Genomic DNA, 14,193 nt, shown 5'->3' with positions numbered 1-14,193 from the left:
GAATATTCTGAAACCATATTTGCATATTTGGATAGATCAAAAACCATAATCAACTGTTAACATTTGTTGAAAATATTTTTTTTTTAAATAAATAAAAGTGATATTAGAAATGGCAGTGGCACAGCAGTGCAGTGGTAGAGTTGCTGCCTCCTAGCTCCAGAGGCCCCTGTTCTATCTTGACTATGGTGCTGTCTGTACAGAGTTTATATGTTATCCCTTTGACCGTGTGGGTTTCCTTCGGGTGCACCGGTTTCCTCCCATGCTCCAAAGACGTACAGGTTTGTAGGTTAATTGACTTCCATAAAGTGTTAATTGTCTCTAGTGTGTAAGATAGTGCTAATGTATGGGGATCGCTGGTTGGCACGGACTCGGTGGGCTGAAGGGCCTGTTTCCATGCTGTATCTCAAAAGGCCAAAGTATAAAGTAAATCCCCAATCAAATGAATGAGGCCAGCAAGTTTATACCAGGCCAGGTATATCCTCGGAAAGACTTATTCTCCAACTTTCTTAAGGAGTGACAAAGCAACATAGGCCTTTGTCTTTGGACTTTATATACAGTGACACCCAATCCTTTACAAGTTTTGGACTTACAGTAGATCTGTGCAAGTCCAGTTTATTCTTCAGCACTGATGTTTGTAAGCTGCTGCTGCTTCCCATCATCAGCTGATGAAGGCAACCGGCAGATTGTCATTAAAATGACGGAAGGCATTTCTAATGAATTTATGGAGCACGAGGTGATACTAAAAACACACAATAATGTTGACACTGCCTGCAGAAATGATGTTGTGCATATGGCAAATATAATGTTTCTGCCAATAATTCTCAGTATTTACTTGGCTTGTGGGATGAAGAGGGTCTGGATTACTCCCTGGATTGCACAAGAAGTATTCAGTAACTCCCCTCTCCCCCCCAGTCTTTGCCAGTCTTCCCACGTTCTGTTGATAGCCAACATCTTTGCAACTACCAACTGATTGCTGGCAATCATTATTTCACTCCCAACAGTAGTCCCGAAATGTCACCTATGCATATTCTCCAGAGATGTTGCCTGACCCGCTGAGTTACTCCAGCACTTTGTGTCTTTTATTGTAAAACAACATCTGCAGTTCCTCGTGTCTACAGTAGGCTTTGACTACCTGACAGAAAACGTTTTGTTGGTATGCAGTTGGTGTGTATATGCAATTAAGCTCTCTGTATTAAGAACATCAGGTGCTGGAGTAATTCAATGGGTCAAGCAGCATCTCTGGAAAACATGGATAGGTGACGTTTCAGGTCAGGATCCTTCATCAGATAAAGATTACTGTGTTGTATGCAACACAAATAATTTTGCTGTATTTAGGCACATGTGAGAATAAAGAGCCATTGACAATATAATGTATTTGATCGCAAACATTTTCACCTCTGTCAACTTTGGGCTTCAATAATGGACTGTCTGCACTGTCTTGCCTGCACTATCCTGCCTGCATTATTGCCAAGGCTGTTTATTCTTTCCTGATTCTCCCCCCCTCCCCTGCACTGTCCTGTCTGCACCATTGCCAATACTGTTTTAATTTGACTCCAGCATTATCCCCTTTCTCTCTGGAGCCTCCTGGTTTCTTGATCAATGTGAATGAGTTTCCAGTAGACATCAAAACATCATCGACCCATCGCAATGAATGTGCGAGTAAAGATTTGACAGTTGGACTGTCTGCTCATTTCCAATCTGCAATTTGTCAAATCTCCTTGGATTAAAAGCTCCTTAGCCTTGAGTTGCTTCACCTGCAGGAAGAATCTGTAAACATTCTGCTAACATTACTGTCAAGGCTAGAAACCTGTTCTTATCTCACTAACCCGAACCAGTTTGAAGAAGGGCCTCGACCCAAAACTTCTCCCATTTCTTCTCTCCAGAGATGTTGCATGTCCTGCTGAGTTACTCCAGCTTTTTGTGTCTTATCTCACTTCCATTGGATTAGCTTTGCAGAACTGTATTAAGATAAAATGTTCCGTCAATCAGCCCTTTGATCATTTTAGAATTCAGCAGTGCAAATTAGTACAAAGCAACTTGCCTTAACAATGAATAGTCAGTGGAGCATTTATCAATATACTGAGAAGGAGAGAATGCATAATGTATTTAGATTTATAATTGCATACCTTAATGCACTGAGTTTTCTAATATTCTCCATTATTCATCACTCCCTGATATTCTTATATGGCTAAGTTTAGAGTAATCTATAATAGTCAAACTCTTTCAGTTCACACTCTAAATTTCTCCTGCTATTCATTTACTGCTGGGGGCAGGCATAAATTGCATAATCATTTGATATTACCTTTACAGGAAAGGGGCAAATGAAGATCACAACAGCTGTTAAAACTTTTCACCTTATGAAAACACATGCAGAGAAATCCAAATAGCAAACTAGTTTGCGAAGGAAAGAGGAGATTTGACAAATTGCAGATTGGGAATGAGCACATGCTGTCAATTTTTTTCACACACGTTAATTGCGATGGGTCATAGAAACATAGAAAGATAGAAAATAGGTGCAGGAGTAGGCCATTCAGCCCTCCGAGCCTGCACCGTCATTCAATATGATCATGGGTCAATAATGTTTGGATTGCTGCTGGAAAGTCATTCACAATGCTCAAGAAACCAGGAGGTCTTCAGAAAGCATACAAATGATGCTGGACCCAGAATGAAACAGCATGGCTATTGTGCTGACAAAAACAGAGTTGAGATAGATGTCCTTTATAGAAGCCCAAAGTTGGCAGTGTGGAGGTAAAAAAGTTTGAGATCAAATAAATTAGTTAATCAATAATACTAATGAACCTAGATACAGTGAAATTCATTGCTTTGCATACAATCCAGTAAATTCATGTTAGTCATAAACACAATCATACACAAGCACAGGAGTGCAATGACTGTAGTATAAAAATTATAGATTTCTTCTGAGGCTATACACAAGTAGTCACTGTGTTTCTGGCAATATCTCTCAAGTATTAAGCTCTTGGTTTGGCAAATTCTTGCTAGTTACGGGCATGGTTTCTGCAAGGGACTGCCAAAGTTGGCACATGTGAAATTAAGTAAGTCCAACATTTATATGGATGAACTGCAAGGTTGGGACTATTGGGAGATTCTAGAGGCTGACACAGTCAATTCACCCACCACCCATCTCCCCAAGAATCCATGGAGGATCATACCCTCTGGCTTATTTAGTTTATTTTCATTCTTTCTATCTAAGTGTAATCCTTCGCGATCATCAACAATATATTTTTTAATTTTATGTATCTTCCGTTTTCTCCAAGCTGTCAGTATTTTCTTGAAGTCTATTATTGTCTTCCTCACAATTTATTGTACACACCTGAGTCTGGGTAATAGAATTAATATTTTTAGGAATTCATAAATAGTTGTCAAAAATTCTGGGAATTGGAATGAAAATTTACTCTGACAATCATTTTTGGAAAAAAGGTAAATAAATTCAACTTGCATGTCTTGAAACTGGCAGATGACATGGCTTTGTGTATTGGAAAATCTCCATACGGACCATTTACTAGGAACATAACCTTCCCATAATGCAGGGGTGGCCTGTACCTATATATTTAGTGTTTTTTGAAACAATGGAAGTCCAAGTCTTTTCTCTCCTCAAATGAAACAGTGCTACTAGGATTGACTCCTGGGAAACCCCATGAAACCCCATCCAATCGAAAAGGCAAAGCTGCTGCTAATGAAGCAGGCTACCTCGGTGACTGCCAATCACCCCCCCCCCCCCCCTCCGGACACTTATTATTTTTTTTATTCAAATCGTTTGATATGTCGCTCTTCAAGGGAGATGCTAAATGCATTTCATTGTCTCTGTACTGTACACTGACAATGACAATTAAAATTGAATCTGAATCTGAATCTGAATCTAAACTAAATTTAATGTGCCGATTTGTTGAAGTTCTGAAAGGTATCGTGTAACTGAATTGGGGATATACGAAATGGCATCACACAGAGGTGACAAATCTTCAGGTCCAAGACCTCATGTGGCTCAAGGAAGAGGGAGCTACCCTCCTTAAACCCCAGGCAGCATTGTTCCTTTTCAATCTTTGTAGAAATAAGGCACCACGATGCTGGTTTACACAAAAGAAAATAAGATGCTGGACTAACTCAGCAGATAGGGAGCATCTCTGGAGAACATGGACATGGTTTTCAGAATGGTCTCGATCCAAAACAACAGCTATCCATATTCTCCAGAGATGTTGCTGACCTGCTGAGTTTCTCCAGCACTTTGTGTTCATTTTAATCTTTGTTGCTTTTCCCTATTTGAATTTTATGAGGCAAAAAATTTGGAAGTTTTGCTTGGTGGTAATGCCTTTAGATTGGATGTATCCAAAATCACAGTAAATCACAATTCAAAGGATATGTTCATTATAAAGCCTGATATATCAGTCAATGCATATGCATGCTGTTTTATTGTGTGCACCTGTGAAGAGAAAAGGTTTGTCACCACAGTGTTATAAAAAATGTAAAACTGAAATGACTTCAGAGCCGGTAAATTAGTCCCCACTCAAACTCTAACACGTTGGATGTTCACTCTGTGCAGACATTAATAGTTTGGGAATTAAGCTTTGGCCCACCTAATCTGACCACATAATTGCATAACATAATATAAACACCATAGCCTACCACGAAAGCGTTTAAACATGTTGAGGCAATATCTCTGCTGGATTTTCCTTGCAGGGTTGGTGCGCAGGGATTAGGTCAGTTGCGTTATATGGCCCAAAGGCACAACGGTTCAGTTGCTACCTTACAGCGCTAGAGACATGGGTTCGATCCTGACTACGGGTGCTGCCTGTACACAGTTTGTACGTTCTCCCTGTGACCAAATAGGTTTTCCCAGCAGCTCCAGCTTCGTCCCACACTCAAATGATGTACAGGTTGGTAGGTTAATTGACTTCTGTAAATTCTGGAAATGGTCATTCTGTAAGTGACTAAATCCCTACTGTGTAGGATGGTGCTAGTGTACAGGGTGATTGCTGGTCGGCAGGGACTCAGTGGGCCGAAGGGCCTCTTTCCATGCTGTATATCTAGTCTAAAAAGTCCTTTTCTCGCATGAATTCAGTTCAGTGAATTGTGTGAGCATACAGCCTTTTTTGAAAAAAGTCACTATTCACTGAGAGGAAGAAGGATGACCAGGTATTTCAGCTGGATCAGTTTTTGTACAATTTAATATGTGCTCCTGGTCTTGTTGAGCCACTGGCATAATCTCTTTCTTTCATCATCTTGATTCTTCTTCTCGCGTATGGCGTGCACAGCCTAAAATTGTCGGACAACTTGTTCTATTTGATCTTGTTTGATTGTGCACGCCAGGTTGATTGCATTCGTTGAAACAGGCGGACCAAGTGAAGGTTGCAATCTCCCACCCCATCATCTTGATTGAATCATCCTTAAGTTTATGTTTCTGTAGATTGCAGTTTGAACTCCTGGAGCTTCTTTTACCAAAGTGCTCAACAAGGGGAGATTAATCTTATAATCAATTTTCCTGTGAATGCAACCCAATATGTTCACTGGTGCTGCAGTATTTCCTCATGCCATTGCTCCTGACTTGTCTTGCTCGGTGAGCCAGTGTATGCAGTTCTTTCCTTTTCAATGCAACATCTCCAGCAATGCAATGGAGAAACTAGGAACTGCAAATACTGGAATCTTGGACAAAGCATGAAGTACTGAGGGGACTCAATGGTTCGGGTAACATCAATGGAGGGAATGGATGGACAACATTTCAGGTCAGGAAGGTACACAAAAATGCTGGAGAAACTCAGCGGGTGCAGCAGCATCTAAGGAGCGAAATAAATAGGTAACATTTCGGACCGGAACCCTTCTTCAGACTGATAGGGGGTGGCGGGGAGAAGGAAGGAAAAAGGAGGAGGAGGAGCCTGAGGGCTGGGGGATGGGAGGAGACAGCCCGAGGGCTGAGGAAGGGGAGGAGACAGCAAGGGCTAACAAAATTGGGAGAATTCGATGTTCATGCCCGCAGGATGCAGACTCCCCAAGCAAAATATGAGGTGCTGTTCCTCCAATTTGGTTATGGACTCTTCTGTTCTTAACCCTGCTACCAATGTTCCTTCTAACATTAATAACATGACTTTGACAATCATTGGGAAGAGAGCAGCATGTATTGCCAAATCCTAATTACTCCAGAAGAGATGATAGAAACAATGTAGACTATTTCAGAGGGCAGTGAAGAGTTTCATTGTAGTTTTGCATTTATAAAGCTGATCTGATAGAAGCATAGAAACATGGAAAAATAGGTGCAGTAGTAGGCCATTCACCCCTTCAAGCCATGCGATATGATCATCTAAAATCAGTGTCCCGTTCCTGCTTTTAGCCCATATCCCTTTATTCCTTTAGCCCAAAGAGCTAAATCTATCTCTTGAAAACATCCAGTGAATTGGCCTTCACTGCCTTCTGTGGCAGAGAATTCCACAGATTCGCAACTCTCTGGGTGAAGAACTTTTTCCTCATCTCAGTCCGAAATGGCCCACCCCTTGTACTTAAACTGTGACCCCTGGTTCTGGACTCCCCCAACATTGGGAACATTTTTCCTGCATCTAACCTGTCGAATCCTTTAAGAATTTTATATGTTTCTATAAGCATTATAAGCTTTAGCTTTGGATTATTTTTTATTCAGTTTGTGCAGTTGAAGCTGACTCTTTATTGGAATCATAGATGAAGTGCCATATATATTCTTGGCTCTCTCAGATTTATCTCTCTATAGGATGTTATCTTACAGTTGTACAACGTGCTAGATTCATCAGCCTAATTCATTGGTTTTCTGTGTCTACTTGGTGTGAATGCCTGGGTTGGCTGGATACCATAACTCTGGGGAGGAAGGTTTCAATTGTGATGGTCAATTGGTGATATGTGGATGGACACATTCTGGACCTGATTTCATGTTTCTCTCCCTCTTTGGTCTCACACCATCTCCTGCCCTACCTCTTTAAACGTGTCTCATTTGTGAGACTGACTCCTGAGACTTTTTACACTCGCACTCCAGACTCCTCATCAGCCAATTTCCTTTCCTGCGCCTGTGTTAATTGACACTGTAAACAGTGCTCTCTTTCTGCAGCTCCATTTTGACTTCTCTCCTAATAAACCTCACTTAAAACCCATCTGTGCCCTTACTAACAGCAACCTCCTCTACCGTCTGTTCCCTCCATGGTCCTTAATTATATATTCTTGCCTTCCAAACCCTTGATCACCTCTGTGAAATCTGATCCTAAGCATTCCTCCCCTTCTCCCTCCACGACCAAACAGAAGTGATGATTAACATTTATTTGTTTCATCCTTTCTGTTGTATTGGCACAACTTCATTTGCCCAATTATTTAACAAATCTAATTGTATTCCATGCATTAATAAATGTTTTTTCATCTCCTCCCCATCTGCACTGCAATCCCTTAAACACATCTTTATCCATCTGCTTCTTCCTGTCAATATCTTCAGCTGTCGTGGGATCAGCTTCCATTCTTATGCCAAATCAAATACACCCTTAGCTGTCATCACCTCTCTCCTTCTTCATACTAATGCTGTTATTCACCTAAAAAGTCTGCAGCTTTGGGTATAACTCACCGCTATGTGGAAGAGGGTTATGCCTGTCAGGAAATCTGACTTCCATCTCGTTTTTCTTTTTTGCTGTAATGCTAGTGATTGCAATGGGAGAAAGGGTTCACATTGAGGAGGTGTCAGAGACGCAGCTCTTTACCCAAGGTAGCACATGTAAAGCAGTCATGTCAGGTTTTGGAAGTGGAAAGTAAATGATGACCAGTACCAGGGGAGTCAGTTGATATCCAATTACATTGGAAATGTAAAAGAAAGCACTACTTGTCAGCTTAATCACAAAGGCAATAGTAATATGATGTTATTATTATTAAATATGTATTTAATGCTTATGATTATTAAATGTATTATTACATTTATTCTTAAAAAATATAATATTGGGAAACCAGTTCAACAGTTTGCAATGATGTATCTCTCTTGGGATCATACTGTCCCTAACCAACAATTGGCCGATCAGGCAATCATCCTGCCTTATGTCATCTCTAGCTGGCCCTGATTTGGCCTGGTCTTTTCTGGCTTCCAGTTTCTCACCCTACAATCAGTCTGAAGAAGGATCTCAACCCGAAACGTTGCCTATACATTTTTTCCAGATATGCTGCCTGACACGCTGAGTTTATTTTGAGTCAAATCCCTCCAGCATTTTGTGTCTAATCCCAGAGACAAATTTATTATGAGAAGATAAAATTGGCATTCTGGAAGTAACTGTACTTTGGATATGTAGGAAGGAACTGCAGATGCTGGTTTAAATTGAAGATAGACATAAAAAGCTAGAGTAACTCAGCGGGTCAGACAGCATCTCTGGAGAAAAGGAATAGGTGACGTTTTGGGTTGAATCTGAATAAGGGTCTCGACCCGAAAAGGCACCTATTCCTTCTCTCCAGAGATGCTGTCTGACCCGCTGAGTTCAACTTTTTGACTGTACTTTGGATTATTCATATCGGAGACATTGCAATAAATAAGAAAGGTTTTTGCCCTAAAACGGCTGGGGAACTAAACCATAGAGCTGTGCTTGGATGATGTGAGCTGATGTCCCTGTACTGGAGCAGAATGTGTCATATAGTATAGAAGCAAGCCATTCTGCCCAGCTTGACAATGCCAACTACCATAGCTATCTACACTAATTCTGCATACCTGCATTCATATCCCTCAGTGTCCTGTTTATTCATGCACCTGTCCAGATGCCTTTTAAAAGTCGTCAAGAGCCTGTCCCACTTAGGCGACACTTCAGGCGACTGCCAGGGACTATTTTAATGGACACCTGGCGACAACCTACGTCAACCTATGACAACCTACGACAGCAAAAATTGTCACCACTGTCGCCCAAAAATTTTCAACATGTTGAACATTCTGCGGCAGTCGCCTGTAGTCGCCCAAAAAACCCGCCTAAGTGGTACAGGCCCATTACTGTTCCTACCTCCACCACCACTTCGACCAGCTCTTTCCAGATATCAACCACTCTTTGGTTGAAATATTTACCCCACAGATCTCCTTTACAAGGGCAGCACAGTCGTGCAGCGAGGGTGCACATTGACGCAGTGATAGTGTTGCAACCTTAGAGCGCTAGAGACACAGGTTCGATCCTGACAACCGGTGCTGTCTGTACGGAGTGTATATCTATTCCCTGTGTCTATGTGGGTTTTCTCCGGGTGCTCCGGTTTCCTCCCACATTCCAAAGACATACAGGTTTGTACGTTAATTGATTTATGTAAATTGTCCCTAGATTGTAGGATAGAACTAGTGTATGGGTGATGACTGGTCGGTGTGGACCTGGTGGGCCAAAAGACCAGTATCCGCACTGTATCTCTTTATACCTCCTCTCTCTCACCTTAAAGTTGTGTTTTCTAGTTTTAGACACACCAATGAAGGGAAACAAACTCTGGTTATGAATCTTAACTATGCCTCTAATCATTTTACATACCTCTATCACGTCACTTCAGTCTCCTTCACTCCAGCGGAAACAGATCCAGCCAATTGAAGGTAGACAAAAAATGCTGGAGAAACTCAGCAGGTGAGGCAGCATCTATGGAGAGAAGGAAAAGGTGGTGTTTCAGGTCGAGACACGTCTTCAGACTGATTTTGGGGGGGGGGGAAGGGAAAAAGAGAGGAAGTAGATGGAGACAGTAGTACATGGGGGAGAACTGGGAAGGAGGAGGGGAAGAGGGGAGACAGCGAGGGCTATCTAAAATTAGATAGGTCAATATTCATACCACTGGGGTGTAAACTACACAAGCAAAATATGAGGTGCTGTTCCTCCAATTTGCGCTGGGCCTCACTCTGGCAATGGAGGAGGCCCAGGACAGAAAGGCCAGATTGGGAATGGGAATGGGAGGGGGAGTTGAAGTGTTGAGCAACTGGGCGATCAGGTTGGTTAACACGAACTGAGCGGATGTATTCAGCGAAGCAATCGGCGAGCCTGCATTTGGTCTCGCCGATGTAGAGATGTTCACACGTGGAACAGCGGATGATGTAGATCAGGTTGGAGGAGGTGCAAGTGAACCTCTACCTCACCTGGAAAGACTAATTGGGTCTGTGGATGGAGTCGAGGGGGGAGCTATAAGGACAATTGTTGCATCTCCTGCGTTTGCAGGGGAAAGTAATTGAATTTAAAGTAATTGAAATTGAAAGCCAATTGAATCTCTCCTGAATCCAGCCCTTCAATCCAGGCACCATCCCTTTTTTTCTGCATTGTCTCTATGGTAATCACATTTTTCCTGTTGTTTGACAACCAAAGAGCACAACATATTCCAACTGTAGCGTAGCCAATATTTTTACACAATGTTTTAATACAACTATAACGTTACTTCCAATTCTTGTACTCAGTGCCTTGACCGATGAAGGCAAGCATGTATATGCTCTCTTCATCACTCTGTCTATCTTTGTTACCGCATTCAGAGATCTGTGTACTTATACCATGGGGCACTCTGTTCAACAGCATTCCCAGGGCTTTGCATTCACCGTGAATGCCTGGTCCTGATTAAACTTCCCAAAATGTATCACTTTACATTTTTCCAAGTTAAATTCCTTCTGCCATTCCTTTGTCCATTTTCTTTGTTGATCAATATACTTCTGTAAACTTAGATAACCTTCTTCATTGTTCACTCTCCCACCCCCAGTTTTGATGTGATCATCTTGCATAAAAATCATGCCACCTATATTCTCATCCAAATTATTTACAGATATGAGAAGCAACAGAGAATCCCTGCAGCACACCAGTGATCACAGATCATAATCTGAAAAATAACCCTCCACTAACCACCCTCTTCCTCTTACAACCAAGCCAATTTTGCACCCAATTAGCTAGCACACCTTAGATCCCATGGTTTTCTTGCCTTTTGGGCCAACCTACAGTGTAGGACCTTGTCAAATATAACCTCCTCTGGCAGAGATGAACTAACGGCTTAACAGATGCTTGGATCAGTTTATCAGCTGAGATGTGGCAGATTGGCAGTTTTACACATGACTTTGTGCTGAAGAGAATATATGATTTGTGCAGGGTCTAAATGGGAGCATGGAATGTGAAATGACTGCTTTCACCTCTAACTATGGCCAAGGTAGAGGTTAGGAAAGGATGTCAGCGTGGATGGATCAATGCGAGAACAAGATGTTACTGTAAGATCCAAAGACAATGGCTCAAGTCATTTTAGTATTTAATTGGAGAAAATGATAACCACACCCAGAATCAAAACATGTACTCATTGTTCGTTTTGGCTACCTTTTATACCCATTCCCAGGGTGGTAAAAAAGGTCTTGCTAACGAAATCTAGTTGTAGTGGTGGTTATTTTCAATGACATTTTCAATGGAATGAAATTAAGCTGGCTTCTTCAACAAGAGGAGTTTGGACTCTGCTAAATTCTGTCCAAGCTACAAAGTCTCAGACAACATTTCAATATGTGGCAATGTTTTGTTTTTGAAGAGGATTGGTAGGTAAAACCATAGAATGTTTGTAACATAAGTTATGTATTTGAAATAGAATTACAGTTTATCTTAAAAAATAGGCCTATGCATGGAAACTATGCATCTAATATTATGGTGCAATGAATGAGAGTGTGAATATAAAGACTCCTCAACAACTACAGATCTTTACTGCCTACACCCACTACCTTTAGAATTTGCATTGCATGAATACATCAATTGTCTATTTTTAAAATGAAAATGATTGAAAGTAACAAAGCAATGAAATGTTAACCAATGCATTGGATTGAATCTTTAGTGAACCAGACGTAAAAATTCAATTGTCAGTTTTTGCAATCTTGCTATCAAAATCCTGTCCAGATTTCCATTGTCACTTCCTTAATGATACTTACTGTTGAAACCTTCCTCCTCCACATTTTATTTTGAACATTTTATTTTGAACATTAGAATCACTACAACAATCTTTTTTACTGAATTTGTGAAGGTAATTATCCAATAGAATGTTTGTTTCACACATTGTGAATCTTTATTCACTTGTGTTTTTCAAGCAACAATTACTTTGGAGCTTATCTGCAGACCTACTTTGTTCACTTTCCTTCAAACTGTGTGCTCAAATCATCATAGAATTCCACCCACAGAGATCACAGCGGAAGCCTGGAACATGTGACCTGTAAGCACAACCCCTCCTTTTTAATGGATCACCATTCCAGTCCCATGCTGGGCTGTGATGCTGTGGTTGACAAGCTGTGGTGTGAGGAGTACTGAGATAAAAAGTGACTGTATGAAAGTCGCTTCAGCGGCATTGCCAAGAATACAAAATGAGTCTGACGTGCAGTGTCCGCATTTTGAGCACAGTCTCATAAAATGCAAATATTTCACGTGGTTGCATAGTTTGTAATAGATTGTATTTGTTTAATAATGATGAAAATCATCATGGACTGTTAATATTAATCACGTATCGCCTTTCTGCTAACTGATTAGCATGTAATAAAAGCTTTTTGCTGTATCCCGGTACGAGTTATAAAAAATTAAAATCAGATACTTAAAATTCAGGCAGAGGATGAATTCGATGACTCATGCCTTAACTATCATTTGATGGTGCCATATACTTTAAGGACCTGCATTTCAAATATCAATAAATTTTACCAACTCTAAGACTAACATTTTTATACTTTGCATTTCCATTATACTGTACATATCCACTCAGGTCAGACATCCTAATTTCCCAGCTCTGCTTAAATGGACTTTCTTTCTGGAACAACTACACTACCTGAAAATTAATTTGTTCTTAAAATTGAGCATGAAAACCTGGCATGGTCCTGAAAGCAGCAACATAGGGTAGGTATAATGGTAAAGAAGCCTTGCGGTTTGCTTGCTTTCATTATCAGGGCATTGAGTCAGCACATGGAGCCACTCGGCATGGAAATAGGCTCCTCTCAGCCGCTGAAAAGTATCACATGGAGAATGGCACATGGATATCGGAGGAGAATGAGCCCTTATTTTCATGTACAGATACAGTTCCACCACTGACCATCCAGTAATTGGTGGTCTGACACTTCCTTTATTCCGGACAAAATTACAAGAGCGCACTTGAAATTCTCCCGGGAAGACCCCCTGAAAACATCCAGGTGACGTTTCTACCTCATTGGGACTTCTGCGGCCGAACAGCAGATCGAATTTGCACCCTGGGTCTGGGATTATGGATCTCTAGCCTGCCGGAGCCAGCAGATTCGTTCCCATAACTGACTGCTGCGGCCGACTTTGTGGGTCGGTATCTTGGCCCCTGGGTAGCCAAGGCAGACCTTTCCAGTACTGTTGGACTACTCTCGGAGGACGTGACCTCTGCTGGTCTGGTTAAATGAATGAACCAGAAAGGCTCTGAACCAAGGGTGGCAGAAAATTGCTGGTGGACCTGCGCCATTGTAGAGTTAAAAGACAACACAAAGTGCTGGAGTAACTCAGTTGGCCAGGCAGCATCCCTGGAGGACAAGGGCAAGCGATGCTTCCAGTGGGGATCCTTCTTGAAACCAGACCTGAAATGTCCTTCACGGATGCTGCCTGGCCTGCTGACTTACACCACCACTTTCTGATATTTTTTTAGAAACCAGCATCTGCAGTTCCTTTGTATACCAATCTCCATGATATAATAAAATCATGATACCATGACATATTGGACAAGAATATTTTCAAAACTACTTAATCCAGCCTGAATGAATACACTTCAGTTGTCACTGGTTTCATCAAGAAATGTGTTGACTATTACATTATGCCAAGGATGGTTAGGGTCTAGCCTAACCAGAAACCTCGTTTGAACAGGGAGATCCATTCTCTGCTAAATTCCAGAGAATTCTAAAACACAATTGTGCTCCATTCAATCAAACAGATGCCAGGAGACTGAGGTAGGGCTTGGGCACCATTTCTGAGAAAGGATGTGCTGGCTCTGGAGAGGGTCCAGAGGAGGTTTTACAAGAATGATCCCAGGAATGAGTACGTGAACCTATGATGAGCGTTTGTCAGTACTGGGCCTGTACTCACTGGAGTTTAGAAGAATGAGGAGAGGCCAAATTGAAACATACAGAATAGTGAAAGGCTTGGATAGAGTGGATGCAGAGAGGATGTTTCTACTCATGGGAGAATCTAGGTCATAGCCTCAAAATTAAAGGACGTTATTTTAGAAGGTGATGAGGAGAGATTTCTTGACTCAGAGGGCGGT

This window comes from Leucoraja erinacea, chromosome 6 (assembly GCF_028641065.1).
Source record: "Leucoraja erinacea ecotype New England chromosome 6, Leri_hhj_1, whole genome shotgun sequence".
Classification (NCBI taxonomy): domain Eukaryota; kingdom Metazoa; phylum Chordata; class Chondrichthyes; order Rajiformes; family Rajidae; genus Leucoraja; species Leucoraja erinaceus.
The sequence above is the reverse complement of the archived record's forward strand: the minus strand, read 5'-3'. Positions refer to the sequence as shown.